At 43.1% G+C, this 13,356-nt stretch overlaps 1 pseudogene; it reads left to right on the top strand.

Annotated features, from left to right (window-relative positions):
- Positions 1–9,515: 9,515 nt before the first annotated feature.
- On the top strand, positions 9,516–10,618 carry LOC109939399 (nuclear envelope-associated protein 2-like; annotated as a pseudogene).
- Positions 10,619–13,356: the final 2,738 nt, after the last annotated feature.

Raw genomic sequence — 13,356 nt, 5'->3', positions numbered from 1 at the left:
GCTTGCACCATATGTTTTTGTTTTTGCAAATTCTTTTGTAAATCCTTTTCAAAGTTCTTTTGCAAATACTCAAAGGTAAATGAGTAAGATTTTGCAAAGCATTTTCAAGATTTGAAATTTTCTCCCCTTGTTTCAAATGCTTTTCCTTTGACTAAACAAAACTTCCCTTCAATAAATTCATCCTCTTAGTGTTCAAGAGGGTTTTAAGATATCAATTTTGAAAATACTACTTTCTCCCCCTTTTGAACACAATGAGATACCAATTTGAAAATCATTAGTTTTAAAATTAGGTGGTGCGGTCCTTTTGCTTTGGGCTAATACTTTATCCCCCTTTGGCATGAATCGCCAAAAACAGATACTTTGAGTGAAATATAAGCCCTTAAAATTACTCTCTCCCCCTTTGGTCATAAATAAATGAGTGAAGATTATACCAAAGATGGAGTCCTTTTGCTTGGTGCTCATGCTTTCTCCCCCAAAAATGGAGAGTTGCTTGGAGTGACGGCGAAGGATGAGTTACAGAGTGGAAGCCTTTGTCTTCGCCGAAGACTCTAATTCCCTTTCAATACACCTATGACTTGGTTTGAAATAGACTTGAAAACACATTAGTCATAGCATATGAAAGAGATATGATCAAAGGTATATAATGAGCTATGTGTGCAAATCAACAAAAGAAGTTCCTAGAATCAAGAATATTTAGCTCATGCCTAAGTTTGTTAAAAGTTTGTTCATCAAGTGGCTTGGTAAAGATATCGGCTAATTGATCTTTAGTATTAATGTAAGAAATCTCGATATCTCCCTTTTGTTGGTGATCCCTTAAAAAGTGATACCGAATGGCTATGTGCTTAGTGCGGCTATGCTCAACGGGATTATCCGCCATGCGGATTGCACTCTCATTATTAAATAGAAGAGGAACTTTGGTTAATTTGTAACCATAGTCCCTAAGGGTTTGCCTCATCCAAAGTAGTTGCGCGCAACAATGTCCTGTGGCAATATACTCGGCTTCGGCGGTAGAAAGAGCAACCGAATTTTGCTTCTTTGAAGCCCAAGACACCAAGGATCTTCCCAAGAACTGGCAAGTCCCCGATGTGCTCTTTCTATTGATTTTACACCCTGCCCAATCGGCATCCGAATAACCAATCAAATAAAAAGTGGATCCCCTAGGATACCAAAGCCCAAACTTAGGAGTATAAACTAAATATCTCAAGATTCGTTTTACGGCCGTAAGGTGAGCTTCCTTAGGGTCGGCTTGAAATCTTGCACACATGCATACGGAAAGCATAATATCCGGTCGAGATGCACATAAATATAGCAAAGAACCTATCATCGACCGGTATACCTTTTGATCGATGGATTTACCTCCCTCGTCGAATTTGGGGTTCAAAAAGTGAATAGTTTTCTCTGGACAAAATTACCAAGTTTTAGGGCAGAAGGGGTGCTTTGAACTACAACTATTAATTAAAAGTAGGTAATTCTCTAAAACTTATTTTTTCTGGCTTTTAGGTGCTATAACATGACTTGACACAAATTTCTAGTCATTAATACCTATTAGTTATTTTACTAGGGTTTTCTCAAGTTTCTAGCCAAAGGGGTGCCTTCTACTACCACTATATTTGAAAAATATCAAACAACAGAATTCTGATTTTTCTTAGCTTCTATTTTGCGTAAGAGCAATCATTCTGAAGTTTGGCATCTTTTTGCTTAAGGAAAGGGGTGGTATGCATTAATTGGATTAAATGGTCTTTCTTATACAATATTAGCAATAGGTATTATTTTACATCTTTTCAATGGGTTTGTATTTTTCTCTGGTGGCTTATCTCATCATTGACTTAGCAAAATTTTGGTTGCCCATTATTGCATTATTATGGGTTATTCATGATTTATTTGGAAAATGCCTCATTATCCTATTATATTTGTTTACCCTTCTTAAAATGATGGGCTGAGCTGTTCATTATTTTTGCAGTGGGGTTCTGGTGGTTATAAGTCCACTGGATTTTTATTATCAATTTTGGGTCTGGTTTTGTAATTCTAACAATTGATTTCCAGTTGGAATAATGCTAAATAAAACATTTGATTTTAAAACTGATCTGGACTAAAGGTCTCTTTATTTTTCCTAGGTTCTCTGTTACTTAAGCAAACTAGGAAAAATAATTTCACTCACTGTTCGTTAATTTCTAATGCCTTTCTGATTTTTCCTAAGTTTTGGGCAAAATAGCTTTAAATGGATATCTACACTATATTTTTTAATACTAGGGTTCCTACCATTTTTAAACAGTGTCTAAAAGAGGTTTGAATACCTACAAATTTTCTTAGGTTCAGCACAGAAGCAAAACTAATTTTCCTTAATTAAACAAGGTTTGGTTAGTTTCTGTTTTTAATTTTAAACTCTAAAAATTAGAACAGAAAGCATAGAGTTTATTATTTTTAAATGATAGTTCATAATATTTAGGATCTAGCAAAATTAGTTTGATAGTTTTTGATTAAGAATTCATCAAGTTATGGATTTTCTAAGTTCTCTGGTTATTTAAAAAGATTAACAGAATTGATTAAATGGAAAACTACTTTGCACTAGGGTCCCTGGCGGGTGTTTTAAGTTTTCCTCACGGATCAGTCCCTGGGCTACTATTCGAATGAGTCACTGACATTGCAGAAAACCCCCCGGGTTCTTCTAATCCTAACCCGAGGTCCTTCTCCCAACTTAAACAGTAACCGCGGCGGAAGAAAGGGCGGAGGGGCTTACCGGCGGCGAGATTGCTCCGGTGAGGTGGTCGAGGACGTAGGGGAGGTCTCGGGGATCACAACGATGTGCGGGTTGTCGTCGGGGATGGTCGGAGGCGGCCGGTCCACGTGCGCAGGCGGGGATGCTCGTCGGCGGCGAGGAGTCCGACCTACTCACGGCGCGATAGTTCAATTGAACGGGTCAGAGAGTTTCACGGGATGCCAGGGAAGATGTGGGTGCAAGGAATTGGACGAAGACTCACTGGTTAGCTCGGTCCACACGCGGCGGCGGAAGACCGAAGTCCGGCGAGGGTGAAATCGCCTCTCTGGTGAGGCAATGCCTCGGCTCAAGCTTGGAGAAGTTTCACGGCTTCACTGGGAAGCGATCCAGGGGCTAGGGCGAGGCTGGAGTTCAACAGAAAGGGGGTGGCCACGATGGCCGAGCCTGGGCAGGGATGGCGGGTGGCGGTGCTCGCTTTTCACGGCGAACTCCGGTGATCTTTGGCTCGGGCGGGGCTCGGGGTGTGCGGTGCCAACGGCTAAGGCCTCTTGGACGCATTTATAGGCGAGGGCACGACACAGGCGCGCGGGGCAAGGCAACCACGCGCGGGGCGCGCGCTGCCGCGGCCAGTCCGCGCTCGGCCGGTCAGGCAAGCGATCGAATACGTGGCTTCTTCCTTCTGCCCGAGTTCAAGCGCCCATTGGTTGAAGATCTTCGCGAATTTGGGCATGATCGCTGCACAAGATTTGCTCCCCCGACAGAGCTTTGACGTTTGTGTGTGGAAGTCGAGCGGTTTGGGGCAGTGTACAGAGAGTTGTCGTGTCACAAAGGTGGCAGTGTCACAAGGTGAGTCCCGAGGTAAAACTGCGCCAAAACCGTGCCAAATGAAATTGGTTTGAGTTCAAACTTTTCCAGGGCGTGTTCAAGGGAATTTGGCACAACTTTGATGTTTGGACTTGTTTGATTTGAGTTCTGAAAAATAGAGAACGAGATTGATCTTTGGGAGGGGGCTGAAATTCAGATTTTTGAATTCCTGAATTTCCCCCAAGTGCATTAGTTTAGGGGCTGTTTTGGGGATTTTAAAAAGTTCAAAAGGCAAAATTTCCTTACTATGTTCTGTTAGTTAATTAGTGAACTAAAACTTTATAATTTGGTTTCCTCCAAAATTGTATTTTCTCCCAAGGGTTTCTCCCATTTACCCTTTATGCTTAAATGGTTCACTTAGGGTGAACTAGGGTTTAAGAGTTTTTTCCTTCTTTAGAATTCATGAAAACTTTAAGGAGGGTTTAAGTAGACTTCAACATAATTCTTTGTTCTCATTTTTAATGTTTATCCTTTCATTGAGATTGCATGTGATCATGGGTTGGGGTTAGCTTAAGGAAGAACCCTAAGTGACACTGGGGTGTCACAAAAACAAAGGCTATAACGAAAAATTTGAGGTGCTACAATCATGATCTTTACATCTAGTACAAATTGTAGGAAATGGTGATGCCTAAGAGGGGCGTGAATCAGGACTTCTAAAAACTATCTCTAAACTAGGCCACAAATAGATCCCTAGGACAAAACTTATGCAAATAACTTAACTAGATTGTGCAAACTAGGTTTTATCTATGTGTTGCTATCTCTACCGCAAAAAGGAGTTATGCAACCTAAGTACCAATCCTATATATTCTACACTAAAAATAGTAAATATTGTAACTTAAGTAGAGAGGGTAAATGCGAAAGATTAAGGAGCTAGTAGAGAAACCAAACTCTCGTGGATGACGCTGGTATTTTTACTGAGGTATCCAGAACCACGCAAGGTCCTCATCCTCATTGGTGCCCCTACGCAAAGGGTAGCCCACACGAGGGCCAAGCACCACGGTTGAGTAACTCCGTAGAGAGCCACGGGCCTTCTCCATGAGCAAGTGGTGCTCCGCTTTCGCCTCGTCTCGGACGCTTCCCTCTGTCTCCACTATCGAGCTTCCGGTCGAAACGTCACGGGCCTTGTTCCCTCCTGTACACGGTGACGGGCGTGACACAAACTCGGTTGTCACGGTCTCGCAAGACTCTCGCCCCACTCGGTACAATATTACAACGGCTCACACTAGAGCTGAGGGGTTTTGTGGGTTTTTCTAAACTCACTCAACAAACTAGGAACAACCTAGAGCAAGCGCATAAGAGGTCTAACTAACCTAAGCACTTTGCAAAGCACCTACGCTAATTTCTGAATGATTCTATTAAGCACTTGGGTGTATGAGCACTTGGAGATGTCTATAACATGTGTTGGTATGTTGCTTTGGCTCGCACACCTTCAAATGGCCGGTTGGGTGAAGTATATATAGGTCCCAACTTGAATATAGCCGTTGGAGAAAAACTTCTGCTCTCTGCGGCACAGCAGACGGTCCAGTGCCACATAGCCGTTGGAATCTCATCCAAACATGTTTCTATAAAAACATTCTTAACAATAACTTGATTGTAGGGATTAGAATCATCAATTAAATCAAAGCAAGATGTAGAAGCATCTTTCTTGATAATTTCAAGAATTTCAACTAAAGATGCCCCTAGGGTGCTACCGATGTTTTCTAGCTTATTAGTTAACTCATTATTGTAAATGCTAAGAATTTCTATTTTTCTAGCAAATTTTCAATTGTATCTTGAGAGATAGCTAACTTAGCTTTAAGTTTTTCATTCTTTTTAACAAGACTATCATCGATAGTTGAGGATGGAGCTTTAGACTCTAATTGCTCAATTTTAGTTGTTAGCTCACAATTCAAATATGCACAAGACTTTATAATCATTTTGAGAGCTAATCAACTTATTTTTCAAGATTTTAAGTTGAGCTTTTTGCTTAGTACAATCATCCTCAAAAGACTTGATGGCATGAGCAAGCTCATCTAAGGAGGGCTTTCCCTCGCCATCACACTCATCTTCACTATCATCACCAGAGGATGGGATACTTCATTTACCCCTTGCCATAAGGCATTTGTGAGATGATCGTGAGGAGTGTGATGAAGAGCGATGGCTGCAAGTCCTTGGAGGATCATATTCACTTGAAGAATCATCCCAAGTTTTGACACTTGTAAGCGCCTTGTCTTTGCTCCTCCTCTTTTTGGGTTTGACCATATTTGGATAGTTGTCCCTGAAGTGACCCTTATCCCCACATGTGAAGCATCCTCTCTTCCTCTGCTTTTTTCCTGTCAATGTTAAGAGAAGATCCTTGACTTTTATAGGCACAACCATTAGATTAATCTTATGAATCATCTCCATTACCTTTCTAACGCATCGGACTGTTTCTTCGTCATAAGATGATGTTGAGGCTTGATCATTTTCTTCATCATCATTTTCATCTTTTTCTTCCTCTTCTTCACTTGAGGAACTTGAGCTTGGAGCCTTCTTCTTGCCTTTCATCCTTTTGTGCTCATCACATGCAAAAGCATATGGCTTTGAAGAAGTTAGCTCCTCTTCTTGACCCATTTTCCGCGACATCTCAAATGCTGCAATCTTTCCAATCACAATCGTCGGGGTCATTTGGCTCAAGTCCTCAAGAATGTGAAGGTTGGTGATGATGATCCCATATCTTTGTTGTGGTAGGAGGGAGATGATCTTCCTCACAATGTCTACATCACTTAGCTTATTAATACCAAAAGAGTTGAGCTCATTAATCACAAGATTTAAGTGAGAATACATGTCTCTAACAAGATCATTTTCTTTCATAGCAAAAGAATTATACTCATCTAAGACTAGACAATGCTTTTGCTCACGGATATTAGATGTGTCATCATGGAGCTAATGCAATTTTAGCCAAATCTCATTAGTAGTTTTCAAGGTACATACTTGATTAAAAATTTCCATGCTAAGAGATTCATACAAGCAATTTTTGGCTCTAGCATTCAAATGAATTTCTTTTTTGTCACTCGTGATGAGCTTTTCGGGATTCTTAGGTGGTTTCACTGCATCACGAGTGACTATCCAAACACCTAGATCAATTGCTTCTAGGTAACAAGTCATTCTAGCACTATAATATGGGGAGTTAGTGATGTCGAAGTGTGGTGGCCTATGGTATCCATCCCCTTCCTCTAAAAAGCGTCGGCTCGATTAGCGGTGATGCTAAAACATTTCAAAAGAGCCACACCCCACTTGTAGGACACGGTGATGCCTAAGAGGGGGTGAATTAGGACTTCTAAAACTATCTCTAAACTAGGACACAAATAGATCCCTAGAATAAAACCTATGCAAATAACTTAACTAGATTGTGCAAACTAGGTTTTGTCTTTATTGCTATCTCTACCACAAAAGGAGTTACGCAACCTAAGTTCCAATCCTATATATTCTACACTAAGAATAGTAAAGATTGTAGTGTAAGTAGAGAGAGTAAATGCGGAAGATTAAGGAGCTAGTAGAGAAAGCAAACTCTCGTGGATGATGCCGGTATTTTTACCGAGGTATCCGGAACCACGCAAGGTCCCGAATCCTCATTGGTGCCGCTACGCAAAGGGTAGCCCACGAGAGGGCCAAGCACCATGGTCGAGTAACTCTGTAGAGAGCCACGGGCCTTCTCCACACGCAAGTGGTGATCCGCTTCCGCCTCCTCTTGGATGCTACCCGCTGACTCCATATCGAGCTTTTGTCCGAAACACCATGGGCCTAATTCCCTCCGGTACACAGTGGCGGTTATGACACAAAATCGGTTGTCACGGTCTCACAAGACTCTCGCCCCACTCAGTACAATATTACAATGGCTCACACTAGAGCCGAGGAGTTTTGTGGGTTTTTATAAACTCACTCAAGTAACTAGGAACAATCTAGAGCATGCGCATAAGTAGTCTAACTAACCTAAGCACTTCGCAAAGCACCTACACTAATCACTGAGTGATTCTATTAAACACTTGGGTGTATGAGCACTTGGAGATGTCTATAACATATGCTGGTATGTTTCTTGGGCTCCCACGCCTTCAAATGGCCGGTTGGGTGAAGTATATATAGTCCCCAACTCTAATATAGCCGTTGGAGAAAAGCTGCTGCTCTCTACGGCAGATCGGACAGTCCGGTGGTCGGCACCGGATAGTCTGATGCCACATAGCCGTTGGATATGACCATTGTAGGTGACCGTTGTCACGTGTCAGCCTTGCACCGGACAGTCCGATGTCTCACCTGATAGTCTGTTGGCTCTCCTCCATAGTGCCACTAGGAACTAGTCGCTGGACTCCTGTTCACTGGTGCACCGGACTGTACGGTGCGCCATCGGACAGTTCGCTGCTCTCAGCCGGACGGTCCGCGAGTGGCTACACTTTCTTCAAGTATTGGTCTTTGCTTGATACTTGTTGATATTCTCTTATGGTCTTCATAATGTCTTCTTTTGAGGTGTTGCTTCATTAATGCCTTAGTCCAAGTTACTTTAGCATCCTATGAAACTACAAATACAAACACTAGCAAACAAATTAGTCCACAGATTATGTTGATCATCAAACACCAAAATCATTTAGTCGAATGGGTCGAGGTCCATTTTCCTTACACAAATTGAAATATGCTCCAAAGAAGAACTAGAGGCATTCAAATTTTCTATTCTAGCATTGAAATCAACATTTCTCTACTACTCTATATGTTTGTAGCATGGGCGTCCACACCCTCTGGTGGTGAAGCATGCCCCCGCCCGGCTGTCCTCACCGCACCGCAATCCCTGCTCTCTCTCGCCCGGATCGCCGCAATACATGCTCTCCTCCGCCCTCTGCCCGGATCGCCGCCACTCGATCCACGCCCGCGCTGTCCATGAAAGGGGTGAATCCCTCTCGTTTTGCTGCAATCCCTCTCGATCCTTGTCCCATCCGCCTCTCCATGCTGTGCGTCTCCTCCACGCAGCAATGATTCCCTCTCTCAGGTTGTCTCCACCATTTTACCCTTGCCCTCCCCCTCCCCTACGATAGCGATCCCTCCCCCTCCCCGATCGGTCCCCTTCGGTCGCCACTACGACGTTAGGTTCTTCTCTCTCCCCTTGATATGGCGCCCCCTCAACTGACCATTCCCGTAGCGGACCCACACCGATCCGTTTGCGTCGGCCTCTGGAAGAAGAATCCACCGAAGGCGACAATGACGACGGAGGTCCGGATGACTCGTCCGGGTCCTTGCAACAGCAGCAATCGGGTTGGAGCTCCGCTTCGGGCAGGGGAGAACCACGTGGAGACCTAGAGTCATGCTGCCTAGACTCGCCGCTGGGTGGATTCATCGCGGTGAAGGTCGAATTGTGAACACGTTGTCTAGTTAGGACGCCGTTGTCTCTAGATCCAGGGGATGGGGTTGCTCGGCATGGCGGCCAAGGGCCCCTCGCCCACGCGTCACCTCCTACCATAGCCGCACTTGGTCATCTCCTCGCAGGCGGCCTCCGTGGCTCTGATCCACTACTTCCTCAACAACCGAAGATGGTTGTTGTCGCCTTCGTCGTCTCCTCGCCAGTGGCCTCCACCAGCCCCGCACAGTCCAAGACAGAGCCGCGACATGAGTCAACCCAAGTTCGGTCGCACCTACACCGATGACCCGACGTGAGTCAAGCCAAGTCCATTCCCCTCCCTTGCTTCCTCAACATGTTGTCTTGTAGTCTGCTATTTGTCTCGAAGAAGGTAGTGCCATCATCATCAGTTTCTTCGTCGTGAGATTTGGATCTGTTGCTGAAGGATCTTACAAAGAAGAAGTTGAGCTTTAAGAGGAACATGGTGTCATTGTCATCTGAGCTCAAGGGTGTGAGGAGAAAGCTTGCTTCCTAGGAGTAGCTGTTTGTAAGGGAATCTCAAACTAATTAGTATGTAACTGGTACCTTCGGGGTTGTTGGTGGGGTTTGTGCTGACAAGGAAAAAAAATTAGCATCTTGCGGAGACAAAAACAAGGAGCATGGAAGAGGAAGTAATCAAGCTACAGAAATGCTTACAGGACAAGGATGAGCAACTGTGTTCATCCACAAGTAGCACGGAACAGGTAAAGAGCTTTCACATCAAAATACACCACTTCTTGCAATTTATTGGAGTTATGGCATTAAATAGAACTTTTTTGTTTACTTTAATTTCCTTATGGTAAAATTTGGATACTATGTATAGAGCCCCCAAAAGGTTGACTATAATACAACAACAATAATTTGGAGTCAATATTTTTTCTTGCAGAATTGTTGTCTTTGGTTATAAAAAAACTTTTGGTCAGGAAATAAATTTTAGCTTGACTTACATTGTTTTGATGGTTCGCTTCTTTACTAATCAACTTGATCGAATGTTCGTGGCTACTGAATTCCTACCATGTGTCAGGAAATAAATTTTAGCTTGACTTACATTGTCGCGCAAGCCAAATGCAGTTCCTTAATAATATGTTTTCTAATTATATACAGTACCATCATGAGTTGGATGATCTGAGAACACATCTGTCATTTACTAAAGCTATAGGAGAAGCAGGTGTTGCATCAGATAAGTTAGCTTAGATGTAGTGCATGTCATTGCTGAAAGAGCTGAATGAGAAGGACAGCTCACTCAAAGACCATAGACTTTGAGTGAACAATCTAGGTGAGCAGATTGATCTTCTCCAGAAGGATGTACAAGCAAGGGAGGTCTCACAAATGCAACTTAAAGATAAAGTTATAAGGATCGAGACCGACATCATGGATGAAGTTGCCAAAGCTTTTGAAATTGCAATGTTGAGAGGGGAAATCAGAATATTGTCTGCTCACTCGACGAACAAAACCAAGAACCTTGAATCACAGGTATGCTATATTTCTTTTATTTGTTCTTAAGAGGCCCCTGTAACTTTGTTACAAATGCTTTGTTTCCTATAATGTTGAACTGAAGTATATTTACATGAGATATATTGATTTTTGATCAGTTAAAAAAGAACCGGAGAACTGATCATGAGCTGAAGAAGAGGGTTTTGAAGATTGAATTTTGTCTCTGATCCTGTCATCCCCTGGTGTGTGCGCCACCGCACCTACCGCTGTTACTAGCTCCCTTGCTCTTCTCTTGCTGTGACTGGGATAAAGCATCGTGGATCTTGAACCTAGGCCAGAATTTAGGCGGGTCTAGAACCACCATGATGCCTGGAACATACTCCTATTTATTTTATCTGACAACTCTTCCTCATCCTGATTCTTGGCGGGGTTTCGACATCTTCTGATAGGTACCATGCTAACAGGATTCTTAGCTTTTACGCTCTTGGTGAGGGCTACAATCCGAACGCATGCTAATGATAATACTCACTAGATATTATTATGCGCTCTTGTCACAACAATTGAGAACATGAACCTCAGGGGGGGCATGGCGTGGAGGGGCACCCGCGGTAGCTGATTTGTTTCTCTACGTCCAGTTCTTGGAAAAGGCTACCTGCACTAATTCAGCATTGGGAAGTGTCGTGGGATGACACCTTAGATCCAATAGTACCTCTTATAAACTTTCAGACCTTCCCAATAAAAGATGGTTGAGTTTCATGGTAAACTTATTTATATACTACACTAAACAAGCTAACGGGCTAAGCTTAGCAAAAAATGTTCAATACGATCTGGCAAGCTGTTGTGTTTCTTAGTTATTCAAAGGTATTTTTAGGTTTGAGGAAATTGTGCATGAACCACTTACGCTGTTGTGCATAAATATAATAGCAAAATTGAAGGTATCAAACAAACTCAAACCAGTCAATAGATTAAATGTTCACATGTTAATAGAGAAGTCTTATTGTACAACAAATGTCCCCATGTAGTGATGTGTTCTTATGTACTATCGATGGTCAGTTTATTTACTGTGAACCAGATTTCAGAAAAATTATTTATGCAAGCTATCAAGGAACTTATAGCTACTGGTTCTTGTGTTTACCATGCTCTATAGTGTTGTTTCAAGTACTTTGTTGTACCTTTGTGAATATTGCTGCTAAAATTGTAGAGGTGCTCAGTAACCTTTGGCTGCAATTGTTAGCAAGAAATGATCCTCTACCAATAAGCCACATGTTTTAGAAACTTTTTCGTACATGGCTGTGTGTAGGACTTGTCAGTGTTTCTTTTTTACCTGAAGAGGGGATTTGTAGGATCTTATTTTTACAAGCTAGTTGTCAGTTTATGGTTTTACTATTCTCGTGGCATTGCTTTATACTTTGTTTCGCTTTATAAGCTATTTTGGCATTTCTAGCACATACTTTTACTATGCACCTATGTATTCACGTTGTCTATATTCATAGCAAAATATATGTACCTAGAAAAGCCAAAACCAGTTATAATTTGTGACGGATGGAGGAGAAACTAATCTTTTAAACTGAAGCATATGCATAGCTGAAAATAAATTATTGTTTGAAGCATAATTTTAGTTAAGAAAACTAACTTTTTGTGTGTACTGCTTATCTTACTCTATATCAAGGTGGACACCATTACATATTTGCACCTTTTCTTTTAGGTTGAACAATTTGAATAACAAATATCTGAATTAAGAGAGGTTCTAGCAGACAAGCAAGACCCAACTCGCCCAATCCCCCTCGCCATCGGGCCAGGTGCTATAGGAGGAGCCCACGATCCTGCTCCTGCTCGACGCGGAGGCCCAGGCCTTGGCCTAGGCTGACGATGATTGTGTTGAAAAATTAGACAAATTCCAAATTAAATTCCGAATATAAATCATGACCAAATCAGAAGCACTGAAATAAAAGCCAAATCAGATGATGCGTACTGATTAGACTTACTGATTGTTGGCGCGCGCCAGGATCAGCTGGGTCGACGATGTCAGAAGATCACGAGCAGTCGCGTGAAGACGCTTCCCAAAAACCTTATTCGCCCTCTCCCGGTGCAGGATCTAGAAGACGAAGGGTTCCGGAGACCTGCTCTCCTGATCGCAGATGCACCTCTGCGGTCGGGACGAAGGGAACTAAAAGGCGGCTCAGCTATGAAGAGAGGCGAAAGCGAACTGGGATCTGGGGATGATTTGGAGGCTGGCTGCCGGGCTCCTTTTATAGGGCCGAGTCCGCGACCCCAGTGCTTATCCACCCACGAAAATCTCGCAATCAGTTGAGATTTTATAGGGATCGGTTAGGATAAGCGTAACAGCCAAGAAACCAAAAAATCAAACGGCAAAAGGTAGCCGCGCCCCCGCAAGGCGAGGGGCCGGATTTCGGCGGACCATTCACGCGCATGTCGTGCGCCCGCGCCCTTCGCCCCGCCCCGCCCCGGCCAGGCCAGGCGAGGCGAGGCGAGCGAGCGCGCGCGTGTGGCTCTCCACACTCTCTCCTCTCATCCATGACTTGGTGAGTGAGTGTGGCTTCCATATTTAAGTTAGCTCTACTCCACAAGAGCTAGCAATATGGTGCTATTGGTTCCACCTATCCCTTTGCCATCCACTTATATGGGCTTTTGAGATTTTCCTGGGATTTATTTGAATAACTTAATTGGGCCAAGCCCATAAATCCTAACAATCCCCCACCAGATCTCAAATGCCCATCTGCAGTTTTCGCCACTGTTCACTACTGTTTAATATACTAGTTTTTCAGCAGAGACTGTTAAGTTGAACTTCCGCCTAGAACTCCAAGTTACACCAACCCACAACTTGGACAATGGACTATGCCTTGAATTGCAAGTTTTGCGTGGATGGGTTTCACTTGAAGTCATGACCAGTACTTGGCTACCAGTAGTCCCCTTCTCGGGTGGAGCATATACGTCGTACTCCAAG

The sequence above is a fragment of the Zea mays genome, chromosome 4, assembly GCF_902167145.1.
Source record: "Zea mays cultivar B73 chromosome 4, Zm-B73-REFERENCE-NAM-5.0, whole genome shotgun sequence".
NCBI lineage: Eukaryota > Viridiplantae > Streptophyta > Magnoliopsida > Poales > Poaceae > Zea > Zea mays.
The sequence above is the reverse complement of the archived record's forward strand: the minus strand, read 5'-3'. Positions and strand labels throughout refer to the sequence as shown.